Here is a 20,467-nt window from a genome sequence, read left to right as displayed (position 1 = left end):
CTTCCTTGACGGATGGCCAAACTTCTCCCTTGGAGGCTTACAGCCGAGACTCCCAGAGATAAATGGTCAAGGGACGGAGGCACACGGGTTATACTCGACCCACAACAGATACACGGACACAAGCATATGAAATGGAACAAATCATAATAACAGTAATCAAATATGTACAATGACGATAATTCAAATTATAATGAAAGAAAACCGTGAGGTAAACGAAATCAATCTAATTGAGGATCCTCCACACAGACTTAAATTCAGACAAGGGAACAGAATAATAAAATAAAAATCCCTCCATTATCCCGGCACTTAGCTGTGGACCAGAGATGGTCTTTGTGGAACGTGGAATTGAGGCGCTTCCTCATGCACGTGTAAACGCACGCTCAAAATGGTGCTCGGCCACTCTCACAGCGGGACTAACGTCGGTCAGGCAATCCGTGAGCGGGATTCAACACCAAGGCTCACCTCATGCAGCTTTCTCGTGCATTGATCGTCCTCACCAACCCGCTGCTTTTCAGAATGTCTGCCATCCCCTTCGGTTGCGTACACGAAGCTCGGGGTCTGTTGCTCACGACCCAACCAAGAGCCAAAGGCCAGCGTCTTGCTTCACCATGCGAGCCAAAATCGCCTCAGCACGAATACGATAATTGTGCCGTCATCTTCATGCGTCGAAGGAAAGCCATTTCGTCGTGCCCTGATCTTTCACACCATCTCCTAGCTCCATTCTCGCCTCTCGACCACGTGCATCCTTTACTCTGCACTCAACACCTCTTCACACTGACCTCGTGCGTGCGCTCCTAATCTCTCGCGATTACTCCGCAACCAACCCATCTTCGACGTCGTGCTGAACAAAAACTTCTCCTCCAGGGTGTGGTCTGCTCGCACGAAACCCCAGGAGGCCGGGGCCCCTCCCCCTCGGCACGCTTAGCTCGCTTGTGAATGCAAAAACGTAGGAATGGGTTTCAGAGGGCAATCATATACTGGGGGAACTTATTCTTAATCCCTATTTAACGAACACCGCACCACCCCCTGTGTGGTGACAAGTAACACTTAAGCTCAGTTTCCTTACTTGATGACATTGAGATGGCTCCTACACATCCACGGGCCAAGCAACTCCACACGATCCTATCCCACCCATAAAATTCCTCCACCGACCCCACAAACACAACAATACTACATACATCCCTACCTATCGTCTGTTTATCCCAATCCACCTTTCCCTCTTACTTGCAGGTTTTTTTCCTTTTCTATTTTTATTTTTTTATTTTTAGGCCTGCGCTGACGAAGTTGCTGGGGCATGATGTTTTTGGGTTGTCCGTCCGGCTGTCCCATCCATCCGTGATAGGTTTTCGTTAGTGACAATGTAAGAACAGCTTAAGGGATCCAAATCAAACTTGGTACAAGTTTGTATAATGATGTAATAATGTGGGCGGAGGCGTATCGGTTGACGTCGAAGTTCCGTCTTTTTTTTTTTCTTTTTTTGGAGGGGCATATTATTTCCCTTTGAGTTGTATCCACCTGTGGCCCCATTGACACTGCCTTTTTTTCAATATTTTTTAATACTTCTATTCCAATACTTGCAGGTACCTATCTAATTCCAATTTTAACTTGTCTACTGTTTCTGCTGCCTTTCCAGGGAAACCATTCATGCAATAAGGTCCCCCAAAAAGTTGGGTAACATGCTGCTCAATGAATGGGGCAGGTGGGTAGGTTGGGATTTTTTTTTTTTTTTAATGGGACGTGTTTAAATGGAAGCATGACTATTTCAGATTCCACATCTTTCCAACCAGTATGTATGTGTATGTTGATACTTGAAAAAATATAGAATCATGAACTTTAACTTGTACATTGCTAGATACAAAATTAGGGGTAAAACAGTATTGTGTACACAAGTTGGAGGATTAATTGACACCAATTTCGTAACTCTGCAAGGTTTCCTTCAAACATTGAAGCTGGTCTCAGCAGTGACAGACAGAATATCATTAACATGGCTCAACAGGACATATTAAGGGATTGAAGAATATTAATCTCCCATTCACCATCCATGAAAATCTTGTATATTCAGATATTAGACCCTTTCGAGTTGACTAAAATTCGAGATTATGCCCTTTGGGGACATCCATGAAGTTTATACTCCTCAAAATAAGAAACTTTAACCAACCCCACCCCTAACTAATGTACTTTCAATATAATCTGCATAACACGGCAACATAGCAATTCTTGGACACCCCCCAAGTACCCCACCTCTCTTCTCCCTCCCCTCCTCTCTTCTCCCTCCCCTCCTCTCCTCCCTCCCCTCCCTCCCCTCTCCTCCCTCCCCTCCCTCCCCTCTCCTCCCTCCCCTCCCTCCTCTCCTCCCTCCCCTCCCTCCCCTCTCCTCTCTCCCCTCCCTCCCTCTCCTCTCCTCCCTCCCCTCTCCTCTCCTCCCTCCCCTCTCCCTCCCCTCCCCTCTCCCTCCCTCTCCTCTCCTCCCCTCTCCTCTCCTCCCCTCCCCTCTCCTCCCCTCCCCTCCCCTCCCTCCCTCCCCTCCCTCCCTCCCCCTCCCTCCTACCCCCTCCCTCCCTCCCCCTCCCTCCCCTCCCTCACCTCTCCTCCCTCACCTCTCTTCCCTCCCTCTCCTCCCTCCCTCACCCCTCCCCCCTCACCTCTCTTCCCTCACCTCTCTTCCCTCACCTCTCTTCCCTCACCTCTCTTCCCTCACCTCTCTTCCCTCACCTCTCTTCCCTCACCTCTCTTCCCTCACCTCTCTTCCCTCACCTCTCTTCCCTCACCTCTCTTCCCTCACCTCTCTTCCCTCACCTCTCTTCCCTCCCTTCCTCTCCCTCCCTCCCTCTCCTCCCTCTCCTCCCTCTCCTCCCTCCCTCTCCTCCCTCCCTCTCCTCCCTCCCTCTCCTCTCTCCCTCTCCCTCCCTCCCTCTCCCTCCCTCCTCTCCCTCCCCTCCCTCCCCTCTCCCTCCCCTCCCTCCACTCCTGTCCCTCCACTCCTGTCCCTCCACTCCTGTCCCTCCACTCCTGTCCCTCCACTCCTGTCCCTCCCCTCCTCTCCCTCCCCTTCTCTCCTCTCTTCTCCCTCCCCTCCTCACTCCACTCTCTCTCTATCCATCTCCTTTTTCCTTCACCTCTCTGGAGGAGAGGTAAAGCTTGCCTTGCTTCCCACCCCCTCCAACCCTGTACTCCTGTCAGTGAAGTGACAGGCGGTATTTGCTGGTATAAAATAAAACGTGTATACTGTTTTCAATGTATAAACAATCCAATCCAAAGGCCCTTTCACACCTTGACGATTTAGCCAGCGTATGCCAACGTATGAAAAATTTGTCTAAAACGCTGGCACAGGTCGAATACGTATGGGTAAGTTTTATATACGTTAAGAGCACGCTGGCATACGTCGAAGTACGCCGAGCTGTTAGACAAATTTTCCATGCTTGAAATTTTGACGTATGCCAGCGTATGACTCACACGCTCCGCATAACGCTGGCCATAAGTTGTAGGCACGTTACGCGATCGTCGACACACGTTACTTGAAAGTTACTCATAAGTCGAAACACGTCGAGGTAATGTTTAGCGTCAGTGTTCCAGACTCCCTGGTTTTTTTTTTTTGGTTTTGTTTTTCTTCGGTATGACGGTGATGTTGACACTTCGATTTCTAGTGCGGTTATAATATAATATAATTAATAGGCTGCCGCTCAACGATTTAAATCATAACTGCATTAGAAATCGAAGTGTCAACATCACAGTCATGCCGAAGAAGAAATAAAAAAAACAGGGAGTCTGGAACACTGACGCTAACCATTACCTCGACGTGTTTCGACTTGAGTAACTTACAAGTAACGTGTGTCAACGATCGTGTAACATGCCTACAACTTATGGCCAGCATATGCGGAACGTGTCATACGCAGAGTGCATCGAAAAATTTTCAACATGCTGAAAATTTGTCGACGTACTTCAGCGTGCTATTAACGTATACAAAACTTACCCATAACGTATTCGACGTGTGCCAGCGTATTCGGAAAATTTTTCATACGTCGGCATATGCTGGCTAAAACGTCAAGGTGTGGCAGCGACTTGACACTTCGATGTCTAGTGCGGTTACGATTTGAATAGTCAAGCCGCAACCTTTAAATAGGCTACGCCATGTGATCGTCGGCGATACGCTGCCGCGCGCTATGTATAAGTTAGACTATCGTTGGGCATAGGTTGTGAATGCCGACAACACGTTCAGCATTCGTTGATATAAGTTATCTATATGTTATCGAAACGTTCTGTGTACGTTACTAATATGTTATGCATACGTCCAACTCGTTATGAATACGTCCAAAACTGGAAAAAAAACATCAATAGTTCAGCGTACGCCAGCGTTTTACATACATTTTGATACCTTGCCATACGCTGGCTAAAACGGCAAGGTGTGACAGGGACCTAAGGCCTTAATATACACCCCTCTCCCAACAAAGTACATCACTGTCTATTAAAGGCACACACAAAGCTGAGATAATGATGAGATCTTGCAATTTTTCTAACTCTGTAACAAAACTTATTTAAAATAATTTTCAACATGTTCAGTTCTGTATTTTAAAATATTCAGAATGAAAAAAAGTTTTTTATTTTAGGCCTATGTTCACAATAAGCTTCTTCTTCTTTATCTTCGTAACATACCATTTTAGCGTTTTTTTGGTGGTAGTTGTTTTTTCAGTTGGTGGTAGTTGTTCATATGTCAAAAGGAAAAAGAAAAAAAAAATCTTGTCTTGGTGACCATCAGCACTTAATGTGAACAAAATGGGCAGCAATCACTTCTGATAAAATTCAGGAATGTCTATTCATTGTCTATTTTCCAACTTTGAACAAGACACCATCGATGTGTCAGTAGGTGGGTTGTGCAATGTTTTTAAAATGTGGATAAAACTTTCTGACCCCTTAACCGAAATAGCTGCTGATTTTCTCTGACATCACAGCGGTCAACAATGGTACAGAGTAATGCCAAAAACAGTGGACTTAAAATGGAAGTCCGGCCTTAACAACAAAAAGGGCTTTGCAGGAATTATTTGGGTAGTTCGGGTTTACCAGAAACTACCTTTAAAAAAGAAAAAAATTATATTTAAAATTTTTTTTTTAGGCCTAACAATTCTGAGTGAAAGACCCCTGCCTTTTTCAACTGTCTTAACTCTTTTTTTTTTACTCTCAGGCTACACCCCTGGTCCTATCGCTGTTTACTTTGCTGAATAATTATTCTGCACTTATTTTGTCTAGAACCCTTCATTTTCTTAAACATCTCGTATCTCCTCGTAACCAGCACCTTTCTAGTGTATAAAGCCCTGTTTCCTTCAGCAGCTCCTCATAGCTGAGTCGAGCTAGGCCTGGAATCGATCTCGTAGCCCTGTGCTGAACCCCCTTTGTGATATCTATGTCCTTCCTGAGTTGTGGTGACCAAAACTGCTCACTATTCTAGATGTGGCCTCACTAAACTCCAAAACAATGTTAACACCACCTCTTTTGATTTATAAATGATCCCCCTCTGAATACAGCCTAAAACCTTATTTTCTTTACCTATTGCTGCCTGGCATTGTGCTGCCTGCTTTCCTCCCATATCTATTACCACCCCCAGATCCTTCTCCAGTGTGATACGCTCCAAAATTACCCCTTACATCCTGAAATCTCTATTTTCATTATTTTCCATTCCCAACACCTTACACTTGCTCAGGTAATATTGGCTTCTGAAAATCCTTTGCCCATTCTATCTATGCGAGTATCAATACTTTCCTGAATCTGATCACCACCCCTTCTGCAATCCACCTTCAAGCTTTGTATCATCTGCAAATTTGGAAAGCCTACTCTTCAACCCACTATTCAAATCGTTGATGCAAATTATGAATAGTAATGGTCCCAGTACTGACCCCTGAGGAACCCCATTATTGACATCCTCCCACTTTTGTTTCCTCTTACTGAGCGATTTTTGGAAACCAGCTACTCCACAAGTCCTCACCTTGGTTAACAACCTACCCAGGCAAAAATGCTACTGTTAGAATTATAGTATACAAGAGTTGTTTTCCCTATATTATAGTTGGTAAAAAGTCCGACTGCAGTAGTCTGCAGAGAATTTCTACAGGAAAGGAATGCTATTTTTGCCTCGGTGATCCTACGTGGTACCTTATCAAATGCCTTCTTAAAGTCTAGATATACTATGACCACTGGCATTCCCTCATCCGTTCAATCAGAAACTGCTTCATATATCTCAAACGTTTGTTGGACAAGACCTACCTTTGGTTAACCCATGATGACTGCCTTCATTTAGTTTGTATATAAATAAATACTGTATATGGCCTCAACCTCGCTTCATTTGGCCTTGGTCAAACTACCTTTTTTATTTTTTGCATACCTCATTGAGGCTTGTGGAAGGGAACGATATGGAAAAGGAGAAACACCAACACTATAGTTGTGAGAGTGAGATGTAGCTAATACTAATGCTGTGGACATCCCCAGGTTGATGACCTGAGGGACAGCATGTGAACCACAAATCTATTTGTTGGGTTTGTCATTAGATCCAGATCAAGCAGCTGGGGCAAATTAGTTCTGTACCATCCTCTCCAACATAATTATATGAAACATCCGGATCACATTTTTCAACGGAGGAAAAAAAATTAAATGGAACAAATTGCCAATGACCTTGGGAGGAAAGGAAAAGCAATAAAATTGGTAAAATAATTTCAAACTTGGATATGCACTCAATGTACAAAACATTAGGAACACCTGCTCTTTCCATGAAAAGACTGATGAGGTGAAAGCTATGATCCCTTATTGATTGCACCTGTTAAATCCACTTCAATCAGGTTCATTTAAATATTCAATGTATTTTTATTTGTCATACTACACACAACCTTCAATTTTGTGAAAATCAAATGAAGTACCTTCAATGAAAATGCAAAACCCCCTCTCCTAAATACACTTAAATATCAAATCAAGCAGATGATAGAACATAAATAAAAATACATCCATTATGACTCTATATACTGGGCGTTTTAAACCGTCTCTTCGTCGACTGATTTAATCAAAAGACGGCATGTTGTACTTCACATTGTTCTATTCACTTAATCATTTGACCATCTGCTTGGAAGTCAGCTAATCTCTTCAGCCATTCTTGCTGTTTATACGTGGTGAGGCAGAAAAACGGGAGGTTTCAAAAACTCACTAGTTAAATATACATACTGTATTTGCCAAATTACAAATATGCCATCTTGAAGTACATAGCATGCCATTTATATCTTGAAGATCACGTCCTCGAGGTGATCTCCATCTCTGCACGGGCATTCCTTTAGTCTTCCAAGCATGTTTCTCATGATTTGGCGTAGCATCTCCAAAAATATTCTGGCAATTTTTTGACAAAGTCTTTCTTTCAGCTCTTCAGTGTGGGCGATGAGCGTACACTTTGCTTTTTCAGTGCCCCCTTTCAAAAAAGTCAGATGTTGACATGACTGGGGACCTTGGGGGGCAAGTAATGTCACTATTCCTGCAGATGATGTGATCATGAAAAAGTTGTCAAACCGTGGGAGGCCATTGACACTGGAGGTATGAGACGTCGTGCCATCTTGTTGAAACAAACCGGCCTCATTGAGGAAACCTAGTAGCTCGTTGATTAGTCATAAATGTTGTGATCATCTTGGCATAGTGGAGATTGGTTTTTATAATCTCCTGTTTCTCTGCCCCACCTTGTGTATCCATCCATCCATCGGGACCATACTCTGTGTTGAGCATTGGTGCTACCTAAGCAGTCTCCTTGGCTATTGGGCACAATCCTGGACGGGTCGCCACTCCGACAGCATATCAGCAAGCAGGCACTCATTTTGCCGACCTCGGAAGGAAGACAGGCAGCGTCAACCCCACCTGGTATTAATTCAACAGAAAAGTGGGATTTGAACTCAGGATTCCAGGATCCCAAGTCTACCACCCTAACCATTAAGCCAACACCAGGCATATCTTGTATATGGTGTGAACACAAATCACTTCCGCTTTGCTGTAAAGCTCAAGGTTGATCGCGTTGGTTTGGACCTCCGCTAAAAACGAAACATTTTTAAAATTTCAAATAGTTCTCACTCAGATTTCAACATTACCATTATGTATATTATATTATCAAGTTTGAACTTCAAAGATGAATTATATATTTTACTGGTAATCAGCATCCACAACCATCCTTGACCATGTGGAACAGAAGCCCTTATGTGAATGAGATGAAAAAGGCCAACTGAAAGTTTCAGTAGTCAACTCAAAGTTCAGGAAAGATATGGTGCAGGTGTGCAGAGCTTTACTCATCGCCTTATTTGCTGTGCCCTTTGAAGAAGTCTGACTGCACTTAATGCACCTTCCACACATCAGCACCATCAAAGGAAATGAGGATGTTCACATCAGCACCTTCAGAGGAAATGAGTTCAGGAAAGAAGAAGAAACCTCAAAAACCAGGTACTGCCATTCCTCTGAAACCAGTACAGTCGGTAATTTCGAAATATACCGGTGCAGAAATTCTCGCAACTCACAAATCTTTAGTTGGCAATCCTAAAAATGCTCGGCCACCACTTGCAACGACCATGCCAAGGATAGTGCTGCCACCATAAACAAAGTGCCTGTACAAAGTAGAGGTTTACAGTTCTTGAAAAAGTTCTGCAAACCTGTGGACACTCCAAGATGTTCTGGGGTGGTTTGGAGTGCAGCATGGGTAGGACTGCTGAGGCCTCCTGTTAAACTTCAGCAGAAATCTTTTCACACCCAGAAACATAAGAGACCTGTTAAACGAGCACAGACGATGAGGCCTTTTCAACACTGAGGATTCTTACATGAGCTTTGAATCTGTCCAAAGGCCACAAATGGAACGGTGCTTCTCCCTCAAAAGGTCATTCACTCACATTGCGAATATCCAGAGAAGCCATCACCTGCACCCCAAAAAATGGCCCAGTGAGGTTGACAGATGCCCAACAAGACTGTTTCAACAAACTCAATGAATGGTGAGCATGGTGAGCACAGGCAGGTCAACAAACGACCTCAAATTGAGAAGTGAAGTCAAGATCAAGGTTCTTGTGATATTCAGGCCAAGGGCCTCAGATTACCAGTGGGCTTCTTCTCGTAACGAGAACGTGAGGAGGTGTTCTTCAAACGAATCAATCGTCTTCGAGCACGTTTCGAGAAACATATTGTTGTGTTTGTGGAGTAGATGGATGAATTTCATAGTAAAGGTAGGATTCTGCAGAATAGCATGGTCCGTGGATGAGCAGAAGACATTTCGATGTAATTTAAGTAGGGAAACTGTCAGCTTAAGTTGTTACATGTCACCACATGTGGGGCAGTGCTGTGTTAATTAAGCAGGGTTAAGGATAATTTGTCACCATATGTGATTGCCCCCATGATCTTTTCCTATGTTATTGCACTTACAAGATCGGGGATAAAAAGGAATCGCATCCTAAAAACAACAACAACTGAGCTGAAAGTTCCAAACAGGCAAAACCCCTGCTTCCAGGAATGGCAACGAGCAAGCCATGCCACTGGGGTGGATGATGGATGAGCGTGACGTCAGAAGGTTCAGGGGAGGGGAGTTGTTGCAGCAAAATGATCAAGCTCGCTGGCCTCCCCTCAAAATGGTGAAGGCTGCACGATTCTCATGTTCGTGCTGAGGCGAATTTGTTCACACGCTGCAGCAAGACGCCAGCTATTGACTGTTCGGCTGAGTCGTGAAGTGTGTACATTTCTGTGGAGGGAACAAGAGCATGCCTCGTGGCCTTTCACGGGGCCTCAGAAGTCATCTCGTCGTATGGTCGAGGAGGAAGGTGGGCGATCGTTGTGAATGGAACTGGTGCAAGAGAGGAACGGATTGCAAGTTTGAACTTGAAAAGAAGCTGCACAGCGGTTTCTGAATCCTGGCATTGAATACCGCCACACGACTATCTCACGTCCGTTTCCCGCCCAGAGAGCGGCTTGGCACCATTTTCGGATGCGGTTTCCCACGCAGTTTCAACGACGCCAGGTCCAAAAAGGATAATCTCTGGATGAAGCCAAGTGCCAGAAAAAGGAGGGATTTTTCTTTTGTTTTATTTTCCCCTTGTCCGTTTTTGTAATTGCGTGTAGAGGCACCTCAGCTTTAGGCTGTAAATTACCTCATGCTTTGATTTATTTTCAGTATTACACTTTGATTTATTCCTGTTATGAATACTTGATTTACGTTCATTAAACCCCTATTTATTAAGATTGCTTGTGTCTGTCTATTCGTTGTGGGTTCGAGTGTAAACCCTTGTGCTCCTTCCTGATGAATGCCTCTGGTACGTGCTTCGCCGCCTCCCATCCCCCGGGTGCATTATTACACTATGGTTGGGCATAGGTTGTGAACGCCGACAACAGGCTAAGCATTCGTTGGTATAAGTTATCTATAAGACAACGAAACATTCTGTGCCCGTTACTAATATGTTATGCATACGACCAAAACTTAAAAAAAAAAACATCAATTTCAGTGTACGCCAACGTTTTACATACATTTTTATACGTTGCCATTGCTTGCTAAATCGTCAAGGTGTGACAGCGCCTTCAAGTAGCACACGTGTTATGGTTAAATCTATTATGTGCCTTTTTGCTTTCGTGCTTATAAATAGTTGCTTCTCAATGATTGCTTGCTTGTGTGTTTGTAATAAATAAGTTTGTTGCCATTTCCAATCTGTCTCGGTTGTCTTTTCCCTTATTGGTCCGATGCAATGCGCAAGTAACATTCGACGGGACGTTCTACCACAATAATTTGCTTTGTCAGCCAGCGCACACTCACTGTAACGCTCGGCAATAATCCGAGTGTGCGCTGAGGGCACTGACCCCAATTAGCCGGTCGTCCACAGGTAAGGTACCACACGAAGTAGTGAAACCCTGTCCGGATCGGCCGTGCCAATCGGCGTTCGTGGTTGCTTCGGCAACCCGCCAGTGCTAGATTTTATCCCTCCATGCTTCGCAACCAAACCCTAATAGCACAGGTTTTAACGGTATGAAAACGGGTCAAACCCACAATATACGGGTCACTTGCCATGTATGTTGAAAAGACCGATGGTGTGAAGGAAGAAAGATGGAAAGTAACAGAGGGGGAGGGGGTAGACATTGAACGGAACAAATACAGTCGAGTCAACGCATGACCCCCCAATCAGCCCATTGACAAGGGACCAAGGACTATCGACACAAAGAATAATGAAATAACAGATCCTCTGTGTCCATAATATATGCTCTCCCCCTGCGGTAAGTTTTTAAAACCAAAACAATGTTTTAGTACTCATCTTTTATGCTGTGGACACACAAGCATGGATCACATGGGAGAAAGTCCAACATTTTCAAACCATTTTGAATTTCACGTTCAAGTATTCTTCACCAAGCTCGTGTTTCTTCCCAGCAAATGGTTTCCCAGGAATTTCTGGCAAATTTAACCCGCTTCTTTCGGTTTGGGCTCAAAACATTTGGGCTTGGACCGTCTCTATTTGCAAGTGGAGATGTGCTTGCACTGGTGCAGTGTGCTCTGTGCACCTTCTTTCCCAACAGCGGTAAAACTCGACTTGTATTTGATGGTTTTCAAAGCCATCTCACAACCACGTGCAATGGGAAAAGTGCACAACTTTTACCATTGCACTTGGTTGTGGTAAACCAAGTGCATTGCAATCATGTAACTTCATACAAAGTGACATTATTGGATCGAAAATGTGGCTGGTGTTCCAAAAAATAGAATTTCTGCAGGTATGGGTTGCAGTGTTTCATGCAGCAGAAATAAAGGGCTTCGACCTCACTTCACCCGGCCTCATTGGAAGGTGTTGATTTGTAATACCAGCTACCACCGGCTGATGCCACACAATACACATTGCTTCAAGATTTTTTTCTTCTTCTTTAGCTTTTGAAGCATATCAACAAAATGTCTTTGAAGGCTCAACAATGTACTTGCAAAATCCAAACAAACAACAGTTGCCAACCATGAAAACTTGACCGATCAAATGTTTTACATGATCGAGTGTTCTGCATCACACATTGTAACTGCAGCCTAATAGTTATTTTACATGTTTTAAATTTTTTTTTTTGTATACCTTGTCGAGGCTCGTATGAGAGCTAACACACAACTCACAGCAAGGGGGCATGAGACAAGAGGGGCGGGAGTGGGAGGGACAAAACAGTGGGGAACAGACACATTAGGTGAACTGTAGAAGGGAGAGGGATGGGGATGGGACAGGGAACATGGCAAAGAGAAGATGGACATTACAGGGACTTTCAGGAAGGAAAGCAGAGGAATTGAAGGAAGTGGGCTTGGGTGGATTATCGGGGGTAGAAAAGATCGAGGATTTGGATGGGGGATAAGAGGTGGTGGTGAACAGCTGTTTTGAAAGCCTGGAGGGAAGAATGCGAATGAATAGAGTGAGGAAGTTGATTCCAAAGGCAGGAAAAAAGAGGAATGAAAGAGTGAAGATGAGCAGTGATTCGTGATTTTGGTAGTTTTACCAGAAGGGGGTTGTTGGCGGACCTTGAGCTCCCTGTGGAAATGTGGTGGGGACAAATCGCAGAGAGAGCAGGGGGGGGGGCAAGGCTGGAGAGGAGTCAGTAGAAGACAGAAAGACCACCGACCAACCTGCGGTGATTGAGTGAGAGGCCCAAAGACTCAGCTTCATTGCGGGAGATGCCGATGATCCTAAATGCCCTGGTTTCGACAGCGTGAAGCCGAGAAAGGTGGGAGGCAGGAGCACCAGCCGAGAGGGGAGAGCAGTACTCCATCAGACTACGGACAAAAGCTTTGTAAGTGGTCAGGAGCTCAAGAGGGCCGAGGAAGGACTTTGCACGACGGAAGATTCCCAGTTAGCGACTGGCTTTTGAGGCGAGGTTGGAAATGTGACTTTCCCAGGAAAGGTCATGGCAGATAGTGAGACCCAGAAGCTTGAAAGAAAAGACTTCTTCCGGAGGATTGTTGAGAAACTGGATGGGGGGGTTTTCTAAACGGTCCTTTCGAAGAGACATAGTGAGAGTGTGAGATTTGTCTGGATTGAAAGACATGTTCCACGTGTTGGACCAGTTTGTGATTTTATCCAGATCTGCAGTGAGCGAAGAAGCTGCTGCTTGCCGGTCTGAGGGATGACAGATTGAACGGCAGAGGGTGGAGTTGTCGGCAAAGAGAAATAGAGGATTTTCCAGAGAGTCGGAGAGATCATTGATGAAAACCAGAAAAAGAACAGGGCCCAGAACGCTACCTTGAGGAACTCCACCCTGCACAGGAAGAGGGGATGAAAGAACTCCATTTAGGGCCACACGTTGACTGCGACAGGAGAGGAAGTCTGTGAGCCATGAGTGGAGATGGCCTTGAATACCATGGGAAGAGAGTTTGGTGAGTAGTGCAGGGTGCCAGACTGTGTCAAAAGCACGTGAAGTGTCCAGGGATACGGCTCAGATTTCCTGTCTGGCATTGAGGACCTCCATCCATTGATGGGAGAGCAGAAGCAGCATATCCATGGTAGAGTGACCTGGTCTGAAACCAAATTGATGATCGGAAATCAAGCCATTGGAGAAGAGGAAGGATTTCATGTCTGAAGCGATGGTCAGGTATGGGAGCATGTGCCAGAACAGCGCGTCGCTGCGTCCACTTTCCGCCGGTACTCCAGGGGCCTCCGTCTGGCCATCCCCCAGGCAGATGCCAGGCCCATCCCCATCTCCTTGAGATGATGGTCAACCTGCTGCAACCATGAGGCACGTGGTCGGCCCACTGGCCTCCTCCACTCATGAGACTCCGTCGCTGAGAGAATCTGGTGAGCAGGATCAGCGTCAGGAAAACGAGCCACATGTCCATACAGCCGCAGCTGACGCTCACGGACTATGCAGGTTACAAATCTCATCCGAGTCTCTCTCAGCAACCGCTCGTTGGACACAAAATCCGACCAGCGATAGCCAAGGATTCTCCGAAGAGACCCGGTACCAAAGGAATTAAGTCTCCGTCTCAGATCCTTGGTCAAAGTCCAAGTCTCGCACCCATAGAGCAAGACTGGAAGTACCAAGGACCTGAAGACTCGGACTTTCGTCCTTCCGCACAGGTACCGGCAGCGCCACACCCCATGATCCAGTGAATCCATGACTCCCCAGGCCCGACCCAGACGTCTATTGACCTCCGGCTCACAACCTGCGGAGACATGAATATCACTGCCAAGGTAAGTGAATCTATCCACGACCTCAACATCCTCACCACAAACAGACACAGACAGGACAGCAGCATCCAAGATGTCACCGAAAGCCTGGATCTTAGTTTTGACCCAAGAAATCCGTAATCCCAACGGCTCCGACTCCTCATTCAGCACCTCCAGGGCCCCCAAGAGGATGTCTAAAGTCTCCGCAAAGATGACTGCATCATCTGCAAAATCAAGGTCCGAGATCTTGACATTGCCAAACGATGCACCGCAACTTGATCTCTCCGACATCCTCCCAAAAATCCAGTCCATACAAGTGCTGAAAAGTGTGGGGGCAAGTACACATCCCTGACGAACTCCAGTAACAACTGGAAATAAGTCAGAGATGGTACCACCACACTTCACAGCACTCTCAGTACCAGAGTAGAGTTCAGACATCAGATCGATCAGTTTCGGTGGCACCCCACGAAGACCAAGAATCCTCCAGAGGACATCCCGATTCACTGAATCGAACGCTTTACAGAGATCAACATAGGCTGCAAGCAGCCCCTGCCGAAACTCTCGTCTGCGTTCGGTGAGTACACGAAGTGCAAGGATACGGTCAATCGTTGACCTCTTTGGTGTAAAGCCTGACTGCTCTGGACGCTGGTGCTCAAGCAGATGGTGGCGAACCCTATCAAGAATTATCCGAGCAAAGACCTTGCCCAGCACTGAGAGCAGCGTCACCCCTCGGTAGTTGTTGCAGTCTTGGCGATCACCCTTCCCTTTCCAGAGAGGGACAACAAGGCCCCTCTTCCAGTCAGTTGGGATGATGCCTGTGTTCCAGGCAGAGCACAAAACTGCATGCAACGACATGAGTGCAGCATTTCCACCAGCCTTGAGAAGTTCAGCATGGATGCCACAGATCCCTGGAGCTTTGCCCCATTTCAACTGGTTCACCGCAGCCCGTGTTTCCACAAGCGATGGTGGACCACAGTTGATTCGAGGGTCAGCAACAGGGATTGTAACACCCTTGACGTCCAACTCGACAGCTGGGGGATCAGCCTGGTACAACCGCTCAAAGTAACCGGCCCAGCGGGCCTTCACTTCAGACTCCTCTGTCAAGAGCCTACCACTCTCTGCTCGAACTGCAGTGCTCCGAGGGATGGGCTTGGATGAACGTAATGCGCGAATTCCCCTGTAAGCGGGACGAGAATCACCTGTCCACAGGTGATGCTCTACCCCCTCACAGATTCCTCGCACATAGGCCTCCTTGTCCACCCTCAGTGCACGTACAGTTTTACGCCTCAGCTCCCTGAACAGCTCAGCTCTGCCATTCAGCCTGGCCCTGCGACTCTGGTCAATGGTATCCAGTGTCCCTTGAGAGACAAAATTCTTCTTTGCCCTGCGGTGAACTCCAAGGCATCCACCAGCAACATCAAGGACGGTGGTCTTGAAGGTGCTCCACAACTCTTCAGGACCCCCCAAAGCACCCAGACCCCCCAAGTGTCCACTCAGCCTGTTCACAAACTCCTCAGCTACTCTCTCATCCCTGAGCTTGGCAACATCCAGCCTAGGCTGGGATGGTACCAATCTCCAGGATTTAAGGTGCAGCTTGAGAGTTGCTACAACAAGCCTGTGGTCAGTATTGAGGAACTGAGCACTCCGGTAGACCCTGCAGTTCTGGATCATCCTCCAACGACCGTCAATGAGGACATGGTCAATCTCCTTTGCCACACCACCAGCGTTGGAATACCAAGTCCAGCGATGAGCTTGCGGTCGCTGAAACCATGAACCAGCCACCCTAAGTCCATGACTTCTTGCAAAGTCAAGGAACTTAGTGCTATTCTGGTTCATAGTTCCTGACCCATGGGGACCAACACACACCTCATAACCATCCCTATCAGTTCCAGTCGATGCATTGAAATCCCCCAAGACTAGAAGTGTATCTCGTCTGGGACACTGATCAACCACAGACTCGAGTGTGGCGTAGAATGTGTCCTTCACGGTGAGATCACTCGCCTCAGTCGGAGCATAAATAGAGACCAGGGAAATGACACCTAAGGAGTGGCGAATCCTTAATCTCATAATACGCTCGTTGACCGGTGTTACCTCAATTATCATTGGGGTCAGCTTATTGGACACAGCTACAGCAACTCCTTGGGTATGGTAACCATCAGAGCGACCAGACCAATAGTAGGTGTAACCACCCACCATTATCGCGCCGCAATCCGGTCTCCGAACCTCAGAGAGAGCTGCAATCCCGATGTCCAAACGCTTGAGCTCAGATGATAACAGAGACAGGTGATCATCCTCTCTTCGGGATAGGACATTCCAGGCACCCACCCGAAGGGACCGCCTCAGGTTAACCCAAGGAGACTGCCGTCTGGTGGACGACACCTCAGCACCACTCCGACACACTCTCCCGCAATCTGACCCAGGGATGTTACCCCGTGGTTTCCCTCCTATCAAAGATTGGGGGTCCCGAAGGCTTTGCCCCAATCCTGTCATCCGGTGAGCTGCCCTGCGAAGGGAAGCTGCACAGGAGGTACTCCCACGGAGTGGGTTTTCAGATTTTTTTGCGTTTTTGCGTTTTGCGGAATGAAGCGTTTTACGGTGGCCGGAGTGCAAATCTTGCCACCAACCTCCTAATAAGAAGTAACCCAACTGCAGGAGGACGTCCGCAGACACAGTTGGGCACTAGATATGGATGGCCGTTGGCTCACAAGGAGCTCCTCCGCCCTTTGACAGGTTTTGTTTTTAATCCTGCTGGGTGTCCATATCCAAACACCCTCCTCACCAGAAAACCTGGTGGGGGAGACTGTTTAGTCGCCGACAACCCGACCATGGAACAGGTTAGTACAGGTTTACATGGTACCTGTAGCAGGTCACAGATCGAACCTGACCTGACATTGAAGCGATGATGGATTCCATAACCTTGCTGATGATTGGGAGAAGGCTGATTGGTCTGTAGTTGCAGGGATCTGTTTTTGCACCTTTTTTATGTAGGGCAGTGATGTTTGCAGATTTCCAAGCAGATGTCAGATGACCTTGGGCAAATGAGAGGGTGAATAGAACAGAGAGAGGGTGAGCAAGAGCAGAAGAGCAGGCTTTGAGGACACGTGGGCTGATGCCTTCTGGACCGGTTGCAGAATCTGAGTCGAGGTTTGAAAGCAAGCTTTCCACCTTGTCAGGAGAAAAGGACACAGAGTCCAGGGACAGTTGGGTGCGACTGGGTAAGGTGGATAGAGAAAGTGATGGGTTTAGGACAAGATTTAGCTGCAAACACCGAGTTTAGGCATTCAGCTTTATCACGTGCGGTATCAGCAGTGCGGCCATTTGAGGTAAGGGAGGAGATGGAACAGACACCAGAAACAGATTTGATTAAATGCCACCAGGATTTTGAGGAGGGAGAGAGGTTTGAGAGTTCAGACTTGAGATGAAAAAGATGTTGTTTTCTGGCTCTCCTGAGGGTAGATACACACTTGTTCCGAGCTTTATGGAAGGAACTGAGATTGCCCTCAGTTGGGTTTGCTTTCCATGAGACAAAGGCAAGTTGTTTCAGGACAACTGCCTCGCCACAAGCTTCAGTAAACCAAGGGCGGGAGGAAGGGTAAGACAACTGAACACGAGAGGGGATAAATCTGTGCATGAGGCAGAGCAAGTTTCTTTGAAAGAATTCCCAGGATGAGTTGATGTTTGAGAAAGTAGCGATTGTAGACCAGTCTATAAGTTTGATGGCTGCTCGGAGACCCTGCCAGTCGGCTTGAGTGAAATGCCAGACTCGACGGCGGTAAGGTGGTTCTCTGATAATAGCCAGAGAGATGTCCACTTTGACAAGGACGTGGTCAGAAGAACCGATTGGAGCAGAGGAAGAGCAGCAGATATCGTCAGGGAAATTTGTCAAAATCAGATCCAGAAGAGATGGAGTACCATTGGTTGAGATCCGGGTTGGGAAGTTGACAGATTGAGTCAGTCCTAATGAGTCGCAGAAAGCTTTTGCTGAGGCGCCATGACAGGTGAGAGAGGTACCCACACCTCACCAACTGGCATGATGACAATTGAAGTCACCACATAAGATGAAGAGAGAGTTTGGATGAGAAGATAGAAGATGGTCCATGTTTTCGGATAGTGAGGTGTAGATGGAGCCATCACTGTTCGGTGGACGGTACAGTACACATATAAACATGAGGTGGGAGTGGAGGGGAAGCCGTAGCCAGAGGTATTCCTGGGGGTGTGGGGGAGAGAGAGCAGTGCATGGAGAGTGAAGAATACAGTCTTTGATGAAGAGAGCAACACCTCCACCAGGATGAGGCTCAGGTCTGTCATACCGGAGGAGGGAGTAACCGGGGAGAGATACTTGGGACTCATACACGTCTTGGGAGAGGAAAGTTTCTGTTTGGCAGATTATGTCTGGTTTGTCAGTGGCAACCTGTATGGAAAGATCTGAAAGGTTTGAGCGAAGGCCCCGGATATTTGAGGTCCACACTTTCAATGAAGAGGTAGGGGAGGAGCCTTTGAGTGCAGGGGGTGGAGGGGGAGGGTAGGACAAGGGACGAGGGGGGAGGTAAGGAGGGTTGTTGAAAGAGTGTGGGGTATTGCAGAATAGCTAGGGGAGGGGCCGAATGAGGAGGAGAAAGGCTCTGTGGTGCTGGGGGAGAGGGGGGACAAGAGACAAGGAAGAAGGAAGTTGAGGATTTGAGGAGGTGGAGTGAACAGATGGAGGTGAGAGGGCAGTGGAGGGAGGCAGCTTGGTGGATGAGAGGGGGACAACTTTGAGAAGGATGAGTGAGGGGATGAAAGGTGGGAGAAAGGTGACGGGGGAATTTTTGAGAGAGGTGAGAGGGAGGCTTGGAGGGAGAAGAGTGGGATGGTTGCTTTGAGAGTGAGAGTGAGGGGTGAGGGGTGTGAGTTGGCATTGAAGTTGGAAAAAAAGAATGGTTGATGGAAAGCGAGCATCCATGGCAAACTGTGGTTTTAAAAGTTTTAGGTCAGAGATGCGATTTAACACAATTCTTGATGGATGCAATGAAGGCGAATTCAGAGAATGGAGAGAAGAAGCGCTGTAATAGTTGGATTTTTTTAGGCAAGGAATGAAGGAGAGCTCGAAATGAGAGCAGTCTGTTAAAATAGCAGAAGAGTAGTGCATTGTGAAACAGTAAAGAGTACCACATGTGTGAGAGAAGAAGATGAAGCATTATAAGATCGTTTTTGTTGTTTATATTAATGTTTGAGAGAGTTTTCAACAGATCAGGTCATTGAAGTGTAGAAAAAAAAAATCGAGGAAGATGAGGAGGAAGATAAGAGGAAGAAGAAGAATCAGAATCAGGAGGTCAGCGTGTTGTTGTTGTTGTTGGGTATTTTTTTTTTTGTTTGAGATAAGAGATTAGTTGGGAGAATGGGGGATGTTCGGAAAGTGGGGAGGATGAAAATTGAAGGTAATGGGGAGGATAGAAATTGAAGGGAATGGGGAGAAAAAACAAAAAAACAAAAAAAAAAAAAACGATCGAACACCGAGTGGAACCGGTTGGCCTCAAACCGAGGCCAAGGCCTAGGCCTCAAACACCCGGTAAGAACATCGACAAAAATACTCACAAAATAGCACGATTTTTGAAACAAAACCGAACTAGGAACACAGTAACATGTCGGTTGAAAATTAAACAGTTAAAACGGTACAGATAACGACCGGAAACCTAACTTTGAGATCGTCAGCAGAGAGCCCCGAAGGAGACCTCTCGTCACTCCAAACCCGGAACCAGAAGTGAACCGGAATGATTTTGACCAACTCCAACATAGCACATATACAAACAAGAAAAAGAGTAATCAGAGAAAGCAGACCCTCACCAGGACTTTTGTGTGGTGGTGTTTGTGTAGTTTTGTGTCGTATGTTGTTTGGTGGTTGTGAATTTGTGCGTTACGTAATTAGAGACATAATTAGAACTGCCACTTTATAACTTCTGGCAGTGATGACCTGGTACCAAGACTGGACACCTGACCCTGACCCATGATGCTTATTATTATTGAATTGAATTCAGAATGGGATTAAAATAAATTCAAATCAAATGGAAGACCAAATTGATACATACAGTCCTGCAATGGAGCCACCAGGTGGGACCCAAACAAGAAAAAGAAAATAAAAAGATGACGTCATCAGGAGGAACCTGGATAGGATTTGCTGTTCAGCTGCTGCTCCTCCACCCTCAAACCCATCCAAGCACAGCCAAGTGAGCGTGCAGCACCGCTCCAGGTAGAAGGTATCACATGTCCCTACCCTTTACAGTGGAGTATTCCTCTCCCCACGTTTTCCAGTGCAGTGAGGTGTTTTGCTTCATGCACATAAGGCAGGTTAT

Source organism: Eptatretus burgeri, chromosome 5, assembly GCF_056783735.1.
Source record: "Eptatretus burgeri isolate ZD-2024b chromosome 5, Ebu_testis_v1, whole genome shotgun sequence".
In the NCBI taxonomy this organism is placed as follows: Eukaryota; Metazoa; Chordata; class Myxini; order Myxiniformes; family Myxinidae; genus Eptatretus; species Eptatretus burgeri.
Note: the sequence above shows the minus strand (reverse complement) of the source record.